This window comes from Mytilus californianus, unplaced genomic scaffold (genome assembly GCF_021869535.1).
Source record: "Mytilus californianus isolate M0D057914Y unplaced genomic scaffold, xbMytCali1.0.p SCAF_59, whole genome shotgun sequence".
Classification (NCBI taxonomy): domain Eukaryota; kingdom Metazoa; phylum Mollusca; class Bivalvia; order Mytilida; family Mytilidae; genus Mytilus; species Mytilus californianus.
Genome location: NW_026262711.1, coordinates 94,822 through 113,631, shown reverse-complemented (window position 1 = coordinate 113,631; position 18,810 = coordinate 94,822).

The following is an 18,810-nucleotide window of genomic DNA, read 5'->3' as shown; positions in this document are numbered from 1 at the left end:
TTAGAGCAATTCGGACCTGAAATTTTGCTGAGTTTTCCTTATGTATTTTTTTTTGTCTGTATTGCTATAACCAAAATAATTTATGTTTTGCAATAAACACAGGACGAGTCAGGAGTTTTTAATCTCACTAATCAAGTCATCACGTAGCAGATCTAGTTTTTGGTCAAACTTTCTGTCAGTTTCTTCTAATTATGCCTTCAATACACTAGATTGTGCCTTCTAGGGAGCAGTGGTGGCCCTGACATTGGGAAATTGGTACTCCTGGTAGCATTCATGGTAGTCCTAATACGTCTCCATTTTACCAGCCCAACCTTGCATCTGCCATATATGGCCTTATGATCATGTTGAAACAATCTTATTTTGTCTACAGCCTCCTCGAAACTGTGGGGCTGGGGATTGGAAGATTGCACACTCGACTCTTTGTTATTAATGCCCTTGGATAATCTTATTACTGCCTGGTCGTACATGTAATCGTCTGGAAGGTACCTGAAAGCCATGGTAGCCAGTAGTAGATCTAGAATTCCGAAAAGAGGGGGACACTGACTGAAAAGAGGGGGCCGCTCCTGTCATGCTCCAGTGATTTCCTATTAAAGCAAGCAACCAATATTTTCTCCCAAAAAGTCGGTTGGCGATCTACCAGCCCCTAAATCAGCCTCTAGTAGCCTAGGATAACACACGGTCAGCCCAGTCCTCAAGGGAATCATCAGGGGCTTGCCGGGCGTTGTTGGATTGTACCCGGGCAGTCTCAGGGAGCGCTTTGAACCCAAAACTTTTCTGTAGTTTTCAACAAGCTCCCTGTAGCTTACCTCGATATCCCGTTCAGCAATGAGGGCGTAATACTCAATCGCATACCCCTGAAGGATTTATCGTGTGAAAGCATTAATTTTCTTTTCTGTCCTATGCATTATTATTTGAAGAATATCCTAAAAATGGGAAAATATTATTTCAAATAAAAGTCGGGTAGACCTTTATAAGATAAGATATTTTATTGGTTTAAAATCCAAAATTATAGGATTGTTACCAAGACAATAAACATTGGCTATACATAAACATACAAACATATATCTGACCACATTTATAAACATTGTATATATATATTTGTATATTAAGTTGTCAAGTGTATGCAATTTTAGATCTGTCATGCAGCCAATGCCTATATGCCGACAGTTGTAATTGTAATTGTACATGGGACACTTTTTGTCATAGATTTCTTATCTTCTATAAATGGGAAGGATTTATATTTGGTCCACTTGTTTTGCAAGTTTTCCAACAAGGACAAATTTTTGTTGCAGTTTTTCAGTTTCTACGAAGGATTTTTTAAGATTTGTTTCGAAGGAAATGTACGCATGACGTAGGTCCAGACATGGTATTGGTCTTGTTAAGATTGTTTTTAGAATTTGGTCACATTATTCATTGTATCACCAGACTGGGATAAATTCTGTTAAATTCAGAATCCTATCCTGCACCAAGAAGCAGAATAATGAGTAATTATTATTTTTTTTTTTATCAAATTACAGGAACTGCTTTTCCTAAAGCAACGTCTTTGCGATATAAATTCGATACAGCTGCATTGTTCCAACATGTATTATGTAGAGAAAGCACCTTCATCAAGCCAGATGGGGTGGTTTAAAGAAAACAGACATTACATTGTTGTGCAAGATACAATTTCTGAATCAGGTATGCGAATCATTTAGACGTAAATCTCTAGTATCTGAGGGATTCAGTTGACCATACTATTATGATAGAAGAATATTATCTTGATATTTTGTAAAATATACTGCATACATGTAAATTTTTGTTAAATTAAAACTTTTTTATTACTGCTTAATAACTTTTCTTTGCTTCCCTGTTTTGTGAATGTGCGGTCATCGTATTTATGCTTATGCATATGTGTGGCTCTTGTTTCTTTATTGAACAATCATGTTTATAGAGTTTACATTTAATAACCCAATTAACGTCAAATTTCTTTTGTGAATATATGTGAATATAACAGTTATTTTTTGTTGTAGCTAATGCAAAGTTTGACACATTTGAACAATATAGAAAACAACTTGCATCATCCTCTACTGGTTTCTCTAACTCTAGACGCCGAACAGTAAAGCAATCGTCTGTAAATGTAAGCATTAGTTGCACCACGAGGGTGTTAGCCCGAGTAGATGTATGTTCTTTACACACAAAGATATTATCTTTTATGCCCCCGACGTATCGGTGGGGCATTCATTTTTACCCTTTACCGTCCGTAAGTCCCTCCGTCTGTCCGTCTGTACGTCCCAAAGTTGGTTTCCGTTCTCTAACTTTAGTTTGCCTCAACCAAATGTTATGAAACTTATACACAATGCTTAAGTTTGAATTTTGGTGGTGTCACTTTAACCGTCCTTGAGTTATACCCCTTTACAAATTGAAAAATTACTGAATTTTTCGTTTCCGTTCTCTAACTTAAGTTAGCCTCAACCAAATGTTTTTAAAACTTATACACAATGCTTATTTCCTCAACACACAGATCATGTTTGATTTTTGGTGGTGTCACTTTTACTGTTTTAGAGTTATGCCACTTTATAAAAGGAAACATTGCTGAATATTTCGATTGCTGAATTTTTCGTTTCCGTTCTCTAACTTAAGTTTGCCTCAATCGAATGTTGTGAAACTTATACACAATACTTATTATTACAAAACTCAGATTAATTACAAATTTAGGTAGCGTCACTTTTACCGTTCTTCAGTTAGGTCCCTTTATAACTTTATATGATATGCAAGCGGGGGCATCATCTGTGTCCAATGGACACATTCCCCATTTATTATATATTTTTTACTGCAATCTAGTCTTTGCCTTCTTATTTACCGACCTACAAATTCAGTTTGATTGTTGAAATATTCAATACTACGTGGTAACCAGCCTATATAGGGACCGTATCAATGACATATTACATAACTTCCTGTGTAAATGATAATTATGCTTTGGTCAAAAAAGGTTTTTGTTATCTCCTGTATTATATATTGTTGCAATTGTCAAAATCCAAATCACAAAGAGAGATAGCCTGGTCCTCTGCAGTTAATATCTAGCGATCATGTTTTTTTTTATATAAATAATCTTCTCACTCATGTTTTGTTTTTCATTTCAGTAAAAGAAGAGAAAAAAAATGAAAAATTAACATTATTTTACGTTATTTATTTGTTTTAAATTATTTAATTTGTTTGTGTATGTCATGTATGTCCGTGTATATTTATTTGATTTATAAATATAAGCATTTGTGTTTTTCCACATCGTTTTCTTGACATGGCCTTCTAAAGTTTCAATATTATAATATTATAATACTTTTAACATATGATTGTTTTTACAACTGCATAAAAGTGAAATAACTGCATGCAGTTATTATGTTCATGTCTCGCAGATATAACTAGTCAATTCAAATCAAATAAACAATTTTTCTATATAGAAACTACAAAATAGAGATAAGGCACTTCAAGCAAAGAAACTCTCAATTTCAGACAAAATAATGAAGGCAATGTAGATAGATTACAAGTCATGCACATGACAAAACGCTGAGGTCTAAGAGAGTTGTTGGAAGGCCATCAGAAAGGTCTTAGGGGCATATGATAAAACAATTGATCCGTCTGTTAAAATATCTTTAATTCAATTCCAAATACAGGATGGGATAACAATAAGAAAATTATTGTGTATAATTATGCTTTCGTCAAATAAAGTTACCACCGCCTCTGTACGAGTAATAAACCCAAAGATGGTATGTTGAAAACAGCTCTGGAAAAAAGTAATTGAGTAGTAAAATACTAAATGATCCCGAGTTTGTGCAACAGCTAGAAAATCTGATCAAGTCAAATTTTGTTAGATCCAAGGACTTGGGAATGTCATGGTATACTTGGTGCTTACGTAATCTTCGCGTTGTGTAGTTGGTGGAAGTGACTGAGGTAATAGTATAGTAGGTAGTCAGACTGGAGTGATTGGTAATGGCGTAATGCGTGTTGTTTTCTGTTAATGTACTAGTTCTTTGATAATGTTACCTTGCGTTTTCATGATGCGGTATTTTGTTGGACCATGTCAAGGATATATCACAAAGGTTATATTATCTACACACAGATATTTCTACAGATGAAAGGATGGTTGCTTCTAAGCACAAATTTTCTGGCATTTGGTAGTTTATCAAAGACAAACCAACAAGATTCGGAACTAAATTGTTGGTTCTCGCATGCTCAGTTACCGGGTATACACGGAACTTCTTTGTATACTTGGGTAGGAAGCGAACAGACATTGTTGAAAAATCAAAAGGCTAAGAATACACAGTTGTTACTTCTTTGAGTGAACCATTATATGGAAAAGGATATGGGCTAAACGCGAGAAAGAAGACGTAGATACTCTTTCCGAATGGATTAAGGCTGTGAGGTCGTCGATACAAATCCGAATTAAGAAACTAAATGGGCATATCAATACCCACACTACGTCAATTTTTAAAGACCCAAATGTTGCAAAACGCTTGTCCTTCCTCCATGACAAATATGTTGTTGTCCCCGCAAATAAAGCCCCAAACAACATCGTTTTTGTGTGTAAATATCATTACATAATCTGCTTGATAAATGAATTAGGTATTGACAATTCACTTGGAAACTCAACATATACCCTCACGACACTTACCAAAGAGGAACTCCTGGATAATCATAGGTCTGTTCTATGTTCCTTTGGAATTTCAACCAAAGATGAAGAACTGGATCTTCCATCACTGTATTCGATACCTAAACTACATAAGTGTCCTTACAAACAACGGTATATTGCTGGGTCTTCCAAGTGCTCCACGAAACCTCTTACTAAATTATTGTCATCTATTTTATCAGCAATCAAAGCCGGGCTCCAAAGTTATTGTGAAACTGCCTATTCTAGAGGTGGCGTGAATCAGATGTGGATACTAAAAAATTCCAAAGATCTTTTAGAGTACATACAATTTAAGACTCTCTATCTTGCAACAGTATTAAAACATTTGACTTTTCTACTTTACACAAGTATTCCCCATTCCAAACTAAAAGACAAATTGAAAGAGTTGGTATTACTTTGTTTCATTAAAAAGAATGGCGAACGTAGATACAAGTTTCTTGTCTTGGGGAGGGATAAATCCTACTCTGTAAAGAATCACTCTGATTCAAGCAAAAAATTCTCTGAAACTGACATTATCAAGATGCTTGATTTCTTGATTGACAACATATTTGTTACGTTTGGAGGACGTGTTTTTCAACAGACTGTCGGAATTCCAATGGGAACCAATTGTGCCCCTCTTCTTGCCGACTTGTTTCTTTATTATTATGAGGCTGACTTCATACAGGAACTTCTTAGGAAGAAAGATAAGAAGTTAGCAATATCTTTTAACTCTAAGTTCCGCTCTATAGATGATGTCCTCTCACTAAATAATACAAAATTTGGTGACTATGTTGAACGAATCTATCCCATCGAACTAGAGATAAAGGATACTACAGATACAGTTACGTCTGCCTCATATCTCGACTTACATCTAGAAATTGACAATGAGGGTCGGTTGAAAACAAAACTTTACGACAAAAGAGATGATTTCAGCTTCCCAATTGTCAACTTTCCATTTCTATGTAGCAACATTCCAGCAGCGCCTGCATACGGAGTATATATCTCCCTATTGATACGATATTCCCGGGCTTGTGTTTCCTATCATGATTTCCTTGATAGAGGATTGCTGCTCACAAGGAAGCTATTAAACCAAGAGTTCCAAATGGTGAAGTTGAAATCATCCCTTCGTAGATTTTACGGACGCCATCACGAGTTGGTTGACCGTTATGGAATAACCGTTTCACAGATAATATCGGATATGTTCCTTATGTCGTAACTACAATACCCTCTCTTTTCACGAATGTGACTTACCGAATTAGACTTTTTACCGGATTTGTAACAACATAAGCAACACGACGGGTGCCACATGTGGAGCAGGATCTGTTTACCCTTCCAGAGCACTTGAGATCACCCCCAGTTTTTGGTGGGGTTCGTGTTGCTAAGTCTTTGGTTTTCTATGTTGTGTCATCATTACTATTATTTGTCTGTTTGTCTTTTTATCTTTTGCCATGGCGTTGTCAGTTTGTTTTCCATCTATGAGTTTGACTGTCCATCTGGTATCTTTCGTCCCTCTTATATAGACTATGTCTTGATATTTTTTTAACAACATTACATTAATCAAATGGCTTAACTAACAAACAAAGAAGTTTATTTACTGCTAGCTGTCAGATCAAATAGCACTGCAGTGACCCTAGTTTTTAAAAAAAGTGCACACTTCAGTTAAATTGTGTCCAGAGGTGATTTAAGATTGCATAGACCAGGTTCATTTGTCTTTATACAATGGAAGGATTGTAAGACGGTAACAAAGTGGGGCGTCCGTTTGGCTGTGCGGGATGTATCAAGTACGCAGCCACGTCAGCCGGTCAGAATGGGGACGTTAAATCCGATGCCTCGTGTAGAGTGTGCCACGCTCTCTGCACGTTAAGAACCCTTACAATAACTCTTGGAGGGGTCCGTAGGTGGCCTGTTGCAAGGCAAAATTTCTGTCCCTATCCGATTTTCCCTCATTTTTCAGTGGTAGTTTAAATTTCCCCCGACCTTCATCCCGGACGACCTCTATTACATGACCTACATATTGTATTTATTGTTAATTTGTTCTCGTCCTGAACATGCATGAAATATTTGCCACTGGACGTTAAGCAACCAACAATCAATCAATCAATCTTTTTCACATGTCACTAATTGAGGACCTCCCAATTACAAGCGCCGAAATTCAACTTGAAACTCGAAAAGAAAAGGTATTGGCATCAGTATTGTTCCAAGCAATGAACGGATGGGAAATAACGGACGATTCGTTAATGAAACCTTATTTCACCCGCAGAAATGAATTAAACGTTAGTCATGGTTGCCTTCTGTGGGGAATAAGAGTCATAATTCTGATTAAATTCAGGAACTGAATTCTAGAATTACTTCATAGTAGTCACCCGGGAGTGGTGAAAATGAAGGCGTTGGCCAGGGGACATGTCTGGTGAACCGGTATAGACAGTGACATTGAACATTTAGCCAAAAGCTGCACTGGATGCCAGACAAATCAGCACGCACCAGCACTAACACCGTTACACCCATGGGAGTGGCCTGAGACCCCGTGGCAACTAGTCCATATAGACTACGCTGGACCGTTTATCAACAGAATGTTTTCGTAATGGTGGACACGCATAGCAAATGGCCTGAGGTTTTCGAAATGAAATCGATTACAGCAACAAAAACAATTGACATTATGAGACAAGTATTTGCTAGAAATGGAGTAACTGCTCATATTGTATCGGATAATGATAGCAATGAAATGGGAATCTGGTGATGTAAACAAAAAGATTGCAAACTTCTCGTTGACGTATCGCAAGACACCACACACAAGCACCCATGAAACACCATCAAAACTATTTTTAGGAAGAGACTTAAGATCTAGACTTCATTTGTTAAAACCAAACTTACGAAACACCGTTAGAAAGAGCCAGGAAATATCTTCCTACATTAGAATGAATAAGAAGGACAGACAATTTGAAGTAGGCGAAAGAGTTATTGCAAAGGACTATAGAGGAAAAGATCCGTGGGTAGCAGGAATTATTAGCGAGCGTGAAGGACCACTCATGTATAAAGTTCCAACCGACAACGGACACACATGGAGAAGGCATACTGAACAATTAAAGTCTACTCAAATGCCAAAATCGTATGAACAATCAATCGAAAATGATAATATTATAGTTGGCAATACGCACACAACAACATGTGGCCAAAAAATCACCGGAGCAAAACAAAAGCGATGAAATGACAATGCCGCGACGAAATCCAATAAGAGAATGAAATCCACCAAAAAGATTAATCGCCGAAATGGAATAGTCAGTGTGCATGAATAGGACTTTTATGGTTACACATTATGATGCATAATAACCCTCGTGTAATCATTATCAGACGAAGGTCTGATCTTGCATGATATTGAGAAAATGTTGTAAACTGCATGACCTATCTTTCTATCTACTCTTATTTTTGTTTTCAATTTGCTAGGTCAATTTTCATTCATAATTCTTATCACGCGCACACGTCTGGAATTAGCAGGGAGGAATTATAGTGTTTTGACATTTTATTTGTTTATTTTATCTTCTATTATAAATTATAAATATTAAATTATAAATAATAAAATATTGGCCTTTATAGTAAATTTTTAACAATTTTTCATAAATTTTTGTAAACTTTTACACAAATCTTCTCCTCTGAAACTACTGAGACAAATTTAACCAAACTTGGCCACAATTATCATTAGGATATCTAGTTTTAAAAATGTGTTCGATGACCCCGCCTGCCAACCAACTTGGCCGACATGGCTAAATATAGAACATAGGGGTTAAATGCAGTTTTTGGCTTATATCTCTGAAACTAAAGCAAAAGTATAACGGTTGCATTGATTTATGCATCAATTGTAAATAAAAATATCAGGTGAGCGACACAGGCTCCTTGAAGCCTCTAGTTTATTAAAGTGCCCAATTATAGAAAACAAAAGAAAAGAAATAACTTTAAAACTTGGTAAAAAAAATTATGTCAACTTAAAATCCCTTGATTTGAAGTCAAAATTTATTCGGTTTAAGTCATGTGCAGTAAAATATATTCATAAGAAAATACATAATCTATTTTTTTTCTTTGGAATGTGAGGAAAAAAACTATACCGACTCCAGACCTCTCTAGATGTAATTAGTTGTCAAATACATTAAAATCATTATAATGTATGTTTTTTATTAGATGTGATGAATTATCAAGTCTATAATAACAAAGGAGACTGGGCTGGGTATACGTATAAAAAAAATTGGGTCATTGCACTTGACATTGTCTAAATGATTTTAAGTCTTTTAGAGACAACAATAAATGTTTTTGTTTTTCGTTTTATTTTTTCATCACTGTAATCAATAAAATCAATGTTAAACCTATGTATATACCATAATTTGTATCAATTATTCTGGTCTTCATAGGCGTCGTGATTGACAAATACAACTATCCTTATTCTTCTTGCAAGAAAATATTTTGAAAAATAACTTTATCGTTTGAAAATTAATAACAAAACTGCCTTCATGGCTATCTAAAAGATATTTCGAGATTATTTCATTTCGTTCTGAAGTCGTTGAGGAATGTGTTGAAAAATTGCAACATCTGCCATTGAATTTAAATAAATCAGACATATCAAAGTAATAGCATGAAAACATGGACGATATCGAGGTATGCCTCACACTCTTTGTATTACCAACGACAAAATTATTTTCATTTACCTGTTTGACGTGTCAGATACGAGAACTTATTGATGGAATGTTACGGGTTAAGTTCTTCTCATATAATTTTATAATATGATACTAAACCTAACAGGAGGGGATTATCGTGATTTTCATATCATGGAGACATACTTTTTCAGTCCTACATTCCACTGATTCATGTGGACAACTCGCGGTACTACTAACGACCAAATTATTTGATAAGTATCTGCGTGACAGTGAGGTTAATCTTATAATTGTTATTAAAACGACCTTTATTTCTCCCTTAAAATATTATGATCCCCAAATGGCCAATTTGGGAGAATAAAAATATGATGGTCAAGCAGATAATGTTGTGATCGGCTCGTGGAAAGATTATTGGCCCCTAAATGGACCCGACCTGGAATAAAGAAGTACACAAGTGCAAGGCACTATAATATGACCTCTAAGTTCGGGCGTAGAATATTCTGTTGTGTTCTATTCGCAATTCTAAATCGTCTAAAGTAAAATCTTCTTCTGTAAGTTGTCACTTGTCAGATGATGATGTGGCAGGCTTTTTTTCTGTATAGGAAAGCAAAAGTCCTGTTAAAAAACGGTTTAATTTGACCTTATTGTTCTTCCCAAGATATTTCATTTTATTAACGACTCTTGATTACTTTTGTTCACAGTAGCACAAAATTACAATTAACATCGTGAAACTTTTGTTTCCCTTTCACAATCCTTTGGTTTATTTCATAGGTACTGATACAACAAATTTCTCCAAACTTGTTAAAATTGAGGAATCAAAGCTTCAATTGAAGAAAAGAGAGATAGAGATCCAAGAACGAATACTACAAACAGAAGAGGAAAAGCTCAGCTTACTTAAACAACAGCACAATGAGACAAACATAACTGATGCCACAACATTAGCAATTTAACTTTTAATATTTGAAAGCATGAATCATATATTAATATAAATTAATTTATCTCTCAAACCTTTGTTGTAGAGATTATATGTGTCTGCATCAGGACACAAACGTGTAATTGGTAAAATAAAATAAACTTAAAATTCAATAGACGTGACTGTATATATACATCCCAAAAATGAGTAAAATAAAACTGCCAGTATTTTTTATTGATGCCGTTTTGATGATGTACATTTAGTTCCTCTATCCAAAAGCTTTCTCGAACCTGTCGCTGGGCATCACTCCAGTGAATGTTCAGTTCAATCACTAGGATTTTCATGCGGATAAAGTCATGAATTTTATGACCCGACTGTCTGAAATGCTGACTAACTGGGAGAAGTGGCTTCTTAGAGAGATATAGCTCCCATGGCCATTGAAGCGTTTGTGGAAGGGTTGCTTTGACTCGATCAACAAATTGGAGGCCACAAACCGAACATTCTAGAATGCAAATAACATTCATACTCTTGCAGGTCACATTACAAAATACCCTATAGTTATTTTCGGTTGCTTACTGTGAAAAGTTGATGAGGGGTGCATCTACAGGCAGCATTTGCAGCGGTTTTCAGACCGCAGACATAAAAAAGTAATAATGTAAAAGTGAATTTCTATCAGAAACAAATATGTATTTTATCTTAAAATTGTTAGGTAAATATAGCACTGGTTAGAAATATAATCCCTCCCTGTACCTTCAATACCCTACATGGTTGCCATGTATATAGTTTGTACTACTTGTGTCTTTGTTTTGCAGGAATGAAATACAATTTATTTTCCTTTATATGATTTCTATTATTTACTAGAATACAAAGTTGGCTACAATCTCAAATTGATGAAGACAAATTGTTAAATCTAAAGAGATCAGCTTGCATACTGCTTCAGAAATTAAAATTTTATGGACTTGGGAGGAAGAAAATGGAATTCATGAACTCCAAATTAAAAGAATTAATAAAGGATCCAGCCATAAGAGGTTTTCAGATTTTATGAGGGCGCAAAATAAAGGCAACAGTAGTATACCGCTGTTCGAAACTCAAAAATCGATAGAGATAAAAACAAATCCGGGTTACAAACTAAAACTGAGGGAAACTTATCAAATATAAGAGGAGAACAACGACACAACAAAAAACACAACATTAAAATGTAACACACACAGAAACGAACTATAATATAACAATGGCCATTTTCCTGACTTGGTACAGGACATTTTAAGAAAAAAATGGTGGGTTGAACCTGGTTTTGTGGCAAAGCGCCCGAAATGAAATATTGATTATATGATAAGATTAGAGTGAGATATAATAATGCATTGACCTTCAATTCTAATCAAACAACATCTTTTTAAAGTACACCTCTGAATAAAAAATGCTATAATCCATGTAGTACCTTACTGCGCATGCCCATAGGTAACATGTAAAATGTAAACTGTTCCAGGGTGAACACAATGGCTCCTTACTAGTTGACATACATAGCCAAAATGAAATGTACATTGTGATTTCACTCTCGGATCTATTAAGGGGTTGAAATGCTATGTGCTTCGTTGAATTTTCTAATTATCAATCCCTTTATTTCTTCGAAGGACTTGAGATTGTCTAGGATTTCATTATCTTCTGTGGTAAAAAGGACATCCTGTTGTAGTCATGTCGTTGAATATGACCCTTTTGAGTTGGATAATGATTTCTCCACTATAAAATCCCTCTCTGTCACGAAGTGCAGGTATCAGTAACGTTATCGGAACTATTGGATCTCCAGCAAATTTCTCCCACAGCTCATCTGCTATATAATCCATGTCCGCTATCAATACAGGAAGTATCCCGTCAGTGGTTGAACCAATGATGTTATTTACTGCACACAAACCACAGTAATTTGTATTTCCCTGCCACTGTATAAAGGATCCTGATACAAAAACGTTTGCTACTTGTGATAGTCTTTTCTCATACGGACATTTAAAAAGAACGTTTGAAACATAGAATGTTCAGTGACGCGGCACGTGTTTCGTCGTCAGAGAGGTTGTCCCAGATGTTTGTGAGCTCTCTAATTTTTCCTCAAAAGTCGTCAGCATTAAAGAGGAAAAGGTCGAATAAGTCTTCCAGGCTGACGAGTTAAGTGCGCTTTGTATTTGCGATAGCCCCCAAGGGTGACTGGGGAATAGAAATATGGTCACCATTGGTCTTCCTCCGACCGACAGTCAAAAAAAACCTTGCCAAAGTGGGGCGTCCGATTGGTTGTGCGGGATGTACAAATTTGCAGCCACGTCCGGTCAAAATGGGGAAGTTAAATCCGATGCCTCGTGTTAAGAGAGTGTCACGCTCTTTGCACGTTAAGAACCCTTGCAACAACTCTTGGAGGGGTCCGTAGGTGACCTGTTGCAAGGCTAAATTTCTGTCCCTATCCAATATACCCTCAATTCCCGTGGCAGTCTAAATTTCTCCGACCTTAATCTATTACAGAACCTACCTATTGTATTTATTGTGAACTTGTTCTCATCATATATGCATGAAATATTTGCCACTGGACGTTAAGCAACCAACAATCAATCAATCAACTCACTGTTTTAAAGACATGTCTGCTGGAAATAACTTAATCTGTTGCTTTTTAATTAAGTTGTTCGAAATTGCATTGTGGAACTGCAACACGAGGCGACAGATGAGAACATGAACAGCTGGTGACATCTCGTTAAGAATGTATAGATCGCTTCTCATGCTGTTGAAAAACTGCTCAACAAATTGGTTTTGTTTTATCTTCGTGGAACCAGTCAAATAAGCTATAATGTTCCGATGAACCGGATGTTGGATTTTTTTCATTGCTTATTGACTGGTTGACTGTTGTTTCTGGCCCTATCTCATTAAGCCATCCCAATTCCCAAGTATACATTCCACTTTTAGCCTCTACGTTCTCGTTGGTGTGTTTTATTTTAAATTTTGGGGTGTAGTATATGCAAATATATTCTCTCCTTAATTGAATGAATGCAGTTCAGTCTTCAATGGACTGATTTTACATGGGGTGGGGGTTAAAACTGCAAATAAGCATGTCAGTATAAAATTTGTTTTCTGAAACTTAAACCAACTTTTATGTTATTCAGTAAGAATTGTAGATCTATTTATGTACTTTCCAATCATGCCACACTTAATTTATGCAAAACTCTTCTCATAATACCCATTTTTATCATAACTTTAATGGTACTGATTTTATATGAATAAATGCTTTGTTGTTTAATTATTCAGGGTTGTTATAGTTTTATTACAGTATAAGTGATGTTTATATATGTGATTTTCAGTAGTAGTAGTTTTCAACTGTTATCTCATATTTTTATTAGTCATACCATACTCTGTTGTCTGTCCTTGGACACATTCCCTATTCATATTCTTTATTTAATACTTATTCAAGTTTTAATTCAAATTTCCACTATGAGATAAAGAGATTTATTTTTTAAACCCTTTTTTTTCTTTTTTTACCCACCCCAAGGGTGACTGGGAACAGAAGTATGGTCACCATTGGTCTTCCTCCGACCGACAGTAAAACCCTTGCCAAAGTTGGGCGTCCGTTTGGCTGTGCGGGATGTACAAATTTGCAGCCACGTCCGGTCAGAATGGGGACGTTAAATCCGATGACTCGTGTAAAGAGAGTGCCAAGCTCTTTGCACGTTAAGAACCCTTGCAACAACTCTTTGAGGGGTCCGTAGGTGACCTGTTGCAAGGCTAAATTTTTGTCCCTATCCAATATACCCTCATTTCCCGTGGCAGTCTAAATTTCTCCGACCTTCATCCCGGACGCCTCTATTAGAGAACCTACCTATTGTATTTATTGTTCATTTGTTCTCGTCCTGAATATGCATGAAATATTTGCCACTGGACGTTAAGCAACCAACAATCAATATAGCCAGGCTCAGAGCTATCAATCAATTTTTATCTTCAATTTTGATCAAATGCATCCACACAGGTAAACAGAACTTGTTTTGTTGTTTGTATTCGCGTAAATATAAAATAATTTGCCCCGTTAGTTATTCAGTCGTTGCTAGTACACAAGTAAATGATTTTGTCATTGCTAGTACGCAAGTAAAATATTTTGTCGAAGCTAGTACGCTAGAATAAATGTGTTGACATACCCATTTAATCATGCATTAACTGAAATGTTACTTGCAAATGGATTTTTTTAAGGTTCATAGGATTGACAGCCATGTATTTAGTAACCATCTTTGTATTGTCCCACTTAATTTTATGATCCAGTCCTTTCGATTTCTGTTATTGATTTGGGGATGTACGGCTGGCGGGCGGACGGCTGCCAAACAGTGTCCGTTCGTTTACATGTAAACGCTTTGAAGAAATTTGTTCAAATTAAGATATGTTGTTTCCTGTGACTAAATGAAGGTCAAGTTAAATTTTCACAATTTTGGCTTTCCAAGAATTTAATTTTTGATGAATTAATCCATTTCTGTACAAAGGGAAATAACTCATTTTTAAAAGATTTTTAAAAGACATTGGATTAATGATAAATGACATTTTGGATTTTGTTTTCTTTTCTTTGGTAAATTGTTTGAAGAATTTTGTGGTAGGTTTGTTTCTTATTCTGTATGAACTAATTTTTTGAATGCTATATATATAATTTTTTTATGAAGTGAACTCCTTTAATTAGATAATAATCTATTTTTATTAAAGGATATATGTCATTACATTACATTATGTAGATAAGTAAGATGCAGATCTATATAAGTTTTTGACAAATGAAAGACAAAAATATTTGAACTATTAATTATATTCGATTATAATTTGAAAATAGATATATATTGTGTTAGCTCATATCTAATTTTAGAGAACTATTTTTAGTGATTATAAATCATATCTAATGTTAGAGAACTATATTAAACCATATTTCTGTTCAAAGGGAAATAACTCAATCTTATTCCATGAACCAGTATGATAACACCAAAATTTCTTTATAACTATTTTTTTTTAAGTCATGTGTGTTATGAAGGTAGATGTCACAGTTGTTTTGTGGTATTTTATTTTTGTTGTGTGTGTTAATGTTTAATTTTTACATGATCCTGTTTGGGGTTCAGATTTGCAAATATAATTTTCATTATTAATTAGATAATAATCTATTTTAAATATTCAATCACAATCCAATTTCAGAGCTGTTTTAAGCTTAAATGTTGTGTCCATACTTGCTCAACTGTTCAGGGTTCGACTTCTGCAGAAAAATCCGGTTTGCTGTCACTCCACAGCCTCTTCATTATTACATATATTCATTTTACAGTTTAGGAAACTGTTCATTAGCCTTCATAAATGAAAATTTATTAAATTTTTATCATTCAAAGGATATATTTCTTGTAACCATGAAGCCGTTTAAGTACCAATCCAATTTGACATTTTGTTTTCTTAACAATATTTTGATCAATTTATTGAATACATTTTACCCCAAGGGTGACTGGGGAATAGAAGTATGGTCACCATTGGTCTTCCTCAGACCGGCGGTAAAACCCTCGCCAAAGTGGGGCGTCCGTTTTGGCTGTGCGGGATGTACAAATTTGCAGTCACGTCCGGTCAGAATGGGGACGTTAAATCCGATGCCTCGTGTAAAGAGAATGCCACGCTCTTTGCACGTTAAGAACCCTTGCAACAACTCTTTGAGGGGTCCGTAGGTGACCTGTTGCAAGGCTAAATTTCTGTCTCTATCCAATATACCCTCACTTCCCGTGGCAGTCTAAATTTCTCCGACCTTAATCCCGGACGCCCCTATTACAGAACCTACCTATTGTATTTATTGTTAATTTGTTCTCGTCCTGAATTTGCATGAAATATTTGCCACTGGACGTTAAGCAACCAACAATCAATCAATTGAATACATTTTTATTACAAAGTTGATGTATATAAAATAGTTCAAGAAAAATTAAAAAAAGTTTAAATACGTTTTTTCTTCTTCAAAGAAAAATAATCTTAAAACTGAATTGTGGCAATGTTTGAGGAAATGGGTGGTGATGTTTTCACATAGTCGCCCTTTCAAGTACATGTCCAATGATAATCGCAATAGTATGCAGTCCATCAAGTTATATCTGCTGTGTTCGGTCGTGATATACTATTTTCATTATACTGTACTTTCCTTTCAGTCCAGTTGTGTTCTGGAAATTGTTTTGTTGGTTTCTATTTGGTTTATTGTCAAATATTTCTCTCAGTTCACGTTCTTCTTCATAGGTGTATGTTACTGGCTGCTTTTCAAATACTACTGATCCATTTGAGAATCTGTTTCTGGTACGCGAAGGATGGTTTTGTGGAAGACACTATCTATTTGATACATGATTAGTTTTATTTAGATGTTTACTGAGACAATTATGACCAGTTTCCTTGCAATAGCCACCAGATATGCAATATGCCAGCTTACATGTAGCAGTTTTAAATAGTCTGGATGTCACATTAAAATTACACCAGGGCAATAATCGCTTCAACAGGTGCTTTCACTACTGGACGAAAAAACAACTGTCCATACCAGTAACAGTTGTTCTAAGACTGATAATGTTTGTTAAAGTTGTAACAGTTGTTAAATTTCACTGCTGCAGTTATTTTGTAACTGTCCCAACTTTAAAAGTGTTTGTCTATAACATAAATCGACTGCAACAACGCTAGAAATAACTGTCACAGTCATTAAAGGACTGATACAACTATTTCAAAGTTGTAACAGTTGATTTACAACTGTCCCAACTCGAAAAACGTTGCAACAGTCATAAAAAAACTGATTAAACGCCCAAAAGGTTGTCACAGTCATAATAAGACTGCTGCAACCATTTGAAAGTTGTAACAGTTATTTAATAACTGTCCCAACACGGAAAACGTTGAAACAGTCATAAATAAACTGTTTAAACGCTGAAAAGGTTGTAACAGTAAAAATATGATTGCTACAACCATTACATAGTCATAGCTAATTTATAAGTGTAGCAACTTCCAAACATTGATCGTCATTAAAACTTAAAAGTCACGGATACAAAATTTCTGACAGTCAGGGATAGGTTAAATTATTTGTAAAACAATTTTACCGTGTGCAATATAAGGTTGTGACAAAGAGACACAACTATCACACCTATTTAATACATTAATTTTAGATAGAAATTGATTTAAAAAAAATAGTATTTTGAAATATTTGCCGCTGAACATTTTGGTATTCCCCGCTTATTTAGTGAATGTGCTAAATTTTATTAATTATTTAACACTCCCTCGCCTCTCATCTTATCGAACAAAATCGGAACCAGCACTAGATACCTGCAATTTCACACAGGACGGTTTTATTCGCATTTAAAACTATTTACAGATAAATCGAAAAAGGTTACCCAATATATTTGTAACCAAATGTATCTTTAACTGTATTAACAGTTGACAATTTTCAATATTATCTAAATAAAAACTTTTTAATTTTTTTAAATTAGTTAGGTGTGAAATCATTCATGCATACAAGGTTGTCTTCAATACCCGTAGTTTTACGAATCACATTACTTCATAATAACGGTCAATATACATGATATACTGTAAACCTAGTGGGGAACTCCGAATATACACACTTGTCAAACTTATCCCCATATTAAACTGCTTAATTTTTTCCCGAGGGCTTATTTCACACACTTATTTTGAGCTTTTATTTGGGGCTACATTTTTTTTCTTGCAAAATTATAAACATTGCCGTATTAACCATTTTGATTTCTATACATATAAAAAAAAATCAAAGCTATGATGAACATTTAACGCATTTTTTGCAGCTATGAAAAAACAAAAATACTCTTAAATCTATCTAAATTTAATTTATTTTACTGTATTTTATTTTTGAATAGTTCAATATTGACTCGACTTTGTACTGTATATTGTAACGAGTTGTCTATTTGAAGTTCAAATGTCCTTGATAAATAGCACTTCGGCATTCATTCATGATTTATTGAGGTAAAAATTTATCACTCGAGATCATTCATATTTTCACCGGATTTTTCTCAACCAATTTACCAAAAGTATTTATAAATAGATGGACGTACTGTACAAGACCGACAAAATAACTAGAGCCAGTGAAAGTTGAAATGTTCAAAATAACTAGAGCCAGTGAAAGTTGAAATGTTCAAAACAAGAAAACTCGCATTGTTTCAGACAAGGAAATCAAATATTCTTTTATTTATTCACATAACGGTTTAGAACGTGTTGTATTCTTTAGACTCCTGTCTTGTTAAATTCTACAGACTGACATCAGATTCTCTTTATGGTTTCAGTTGATCAGATGTCGTACTAACCATGCTAATGTTTATCCAAAATATTTTCCAATTTCCATTTTTTAAATTCAATTAATTTAATCATATAAATGCTTGTCCAATATTGATATATTATTCAACCAGTAAAGAAAACAAACAATTTTACTAGATGTAATGGAAATTTTAAAATGGTCACATTTATAAATTAGGCAAATGGGTCCATTATTCTAATTATATTCATCTTCAATCAGTGATGAAAACAGTACATATGTATTACAATTAACAGCAGAAGTTATTTGGGCGCCCCTTAGAAAAAAAAATCAATGATTAATTAAATCATACATTTTTTTTTTGACT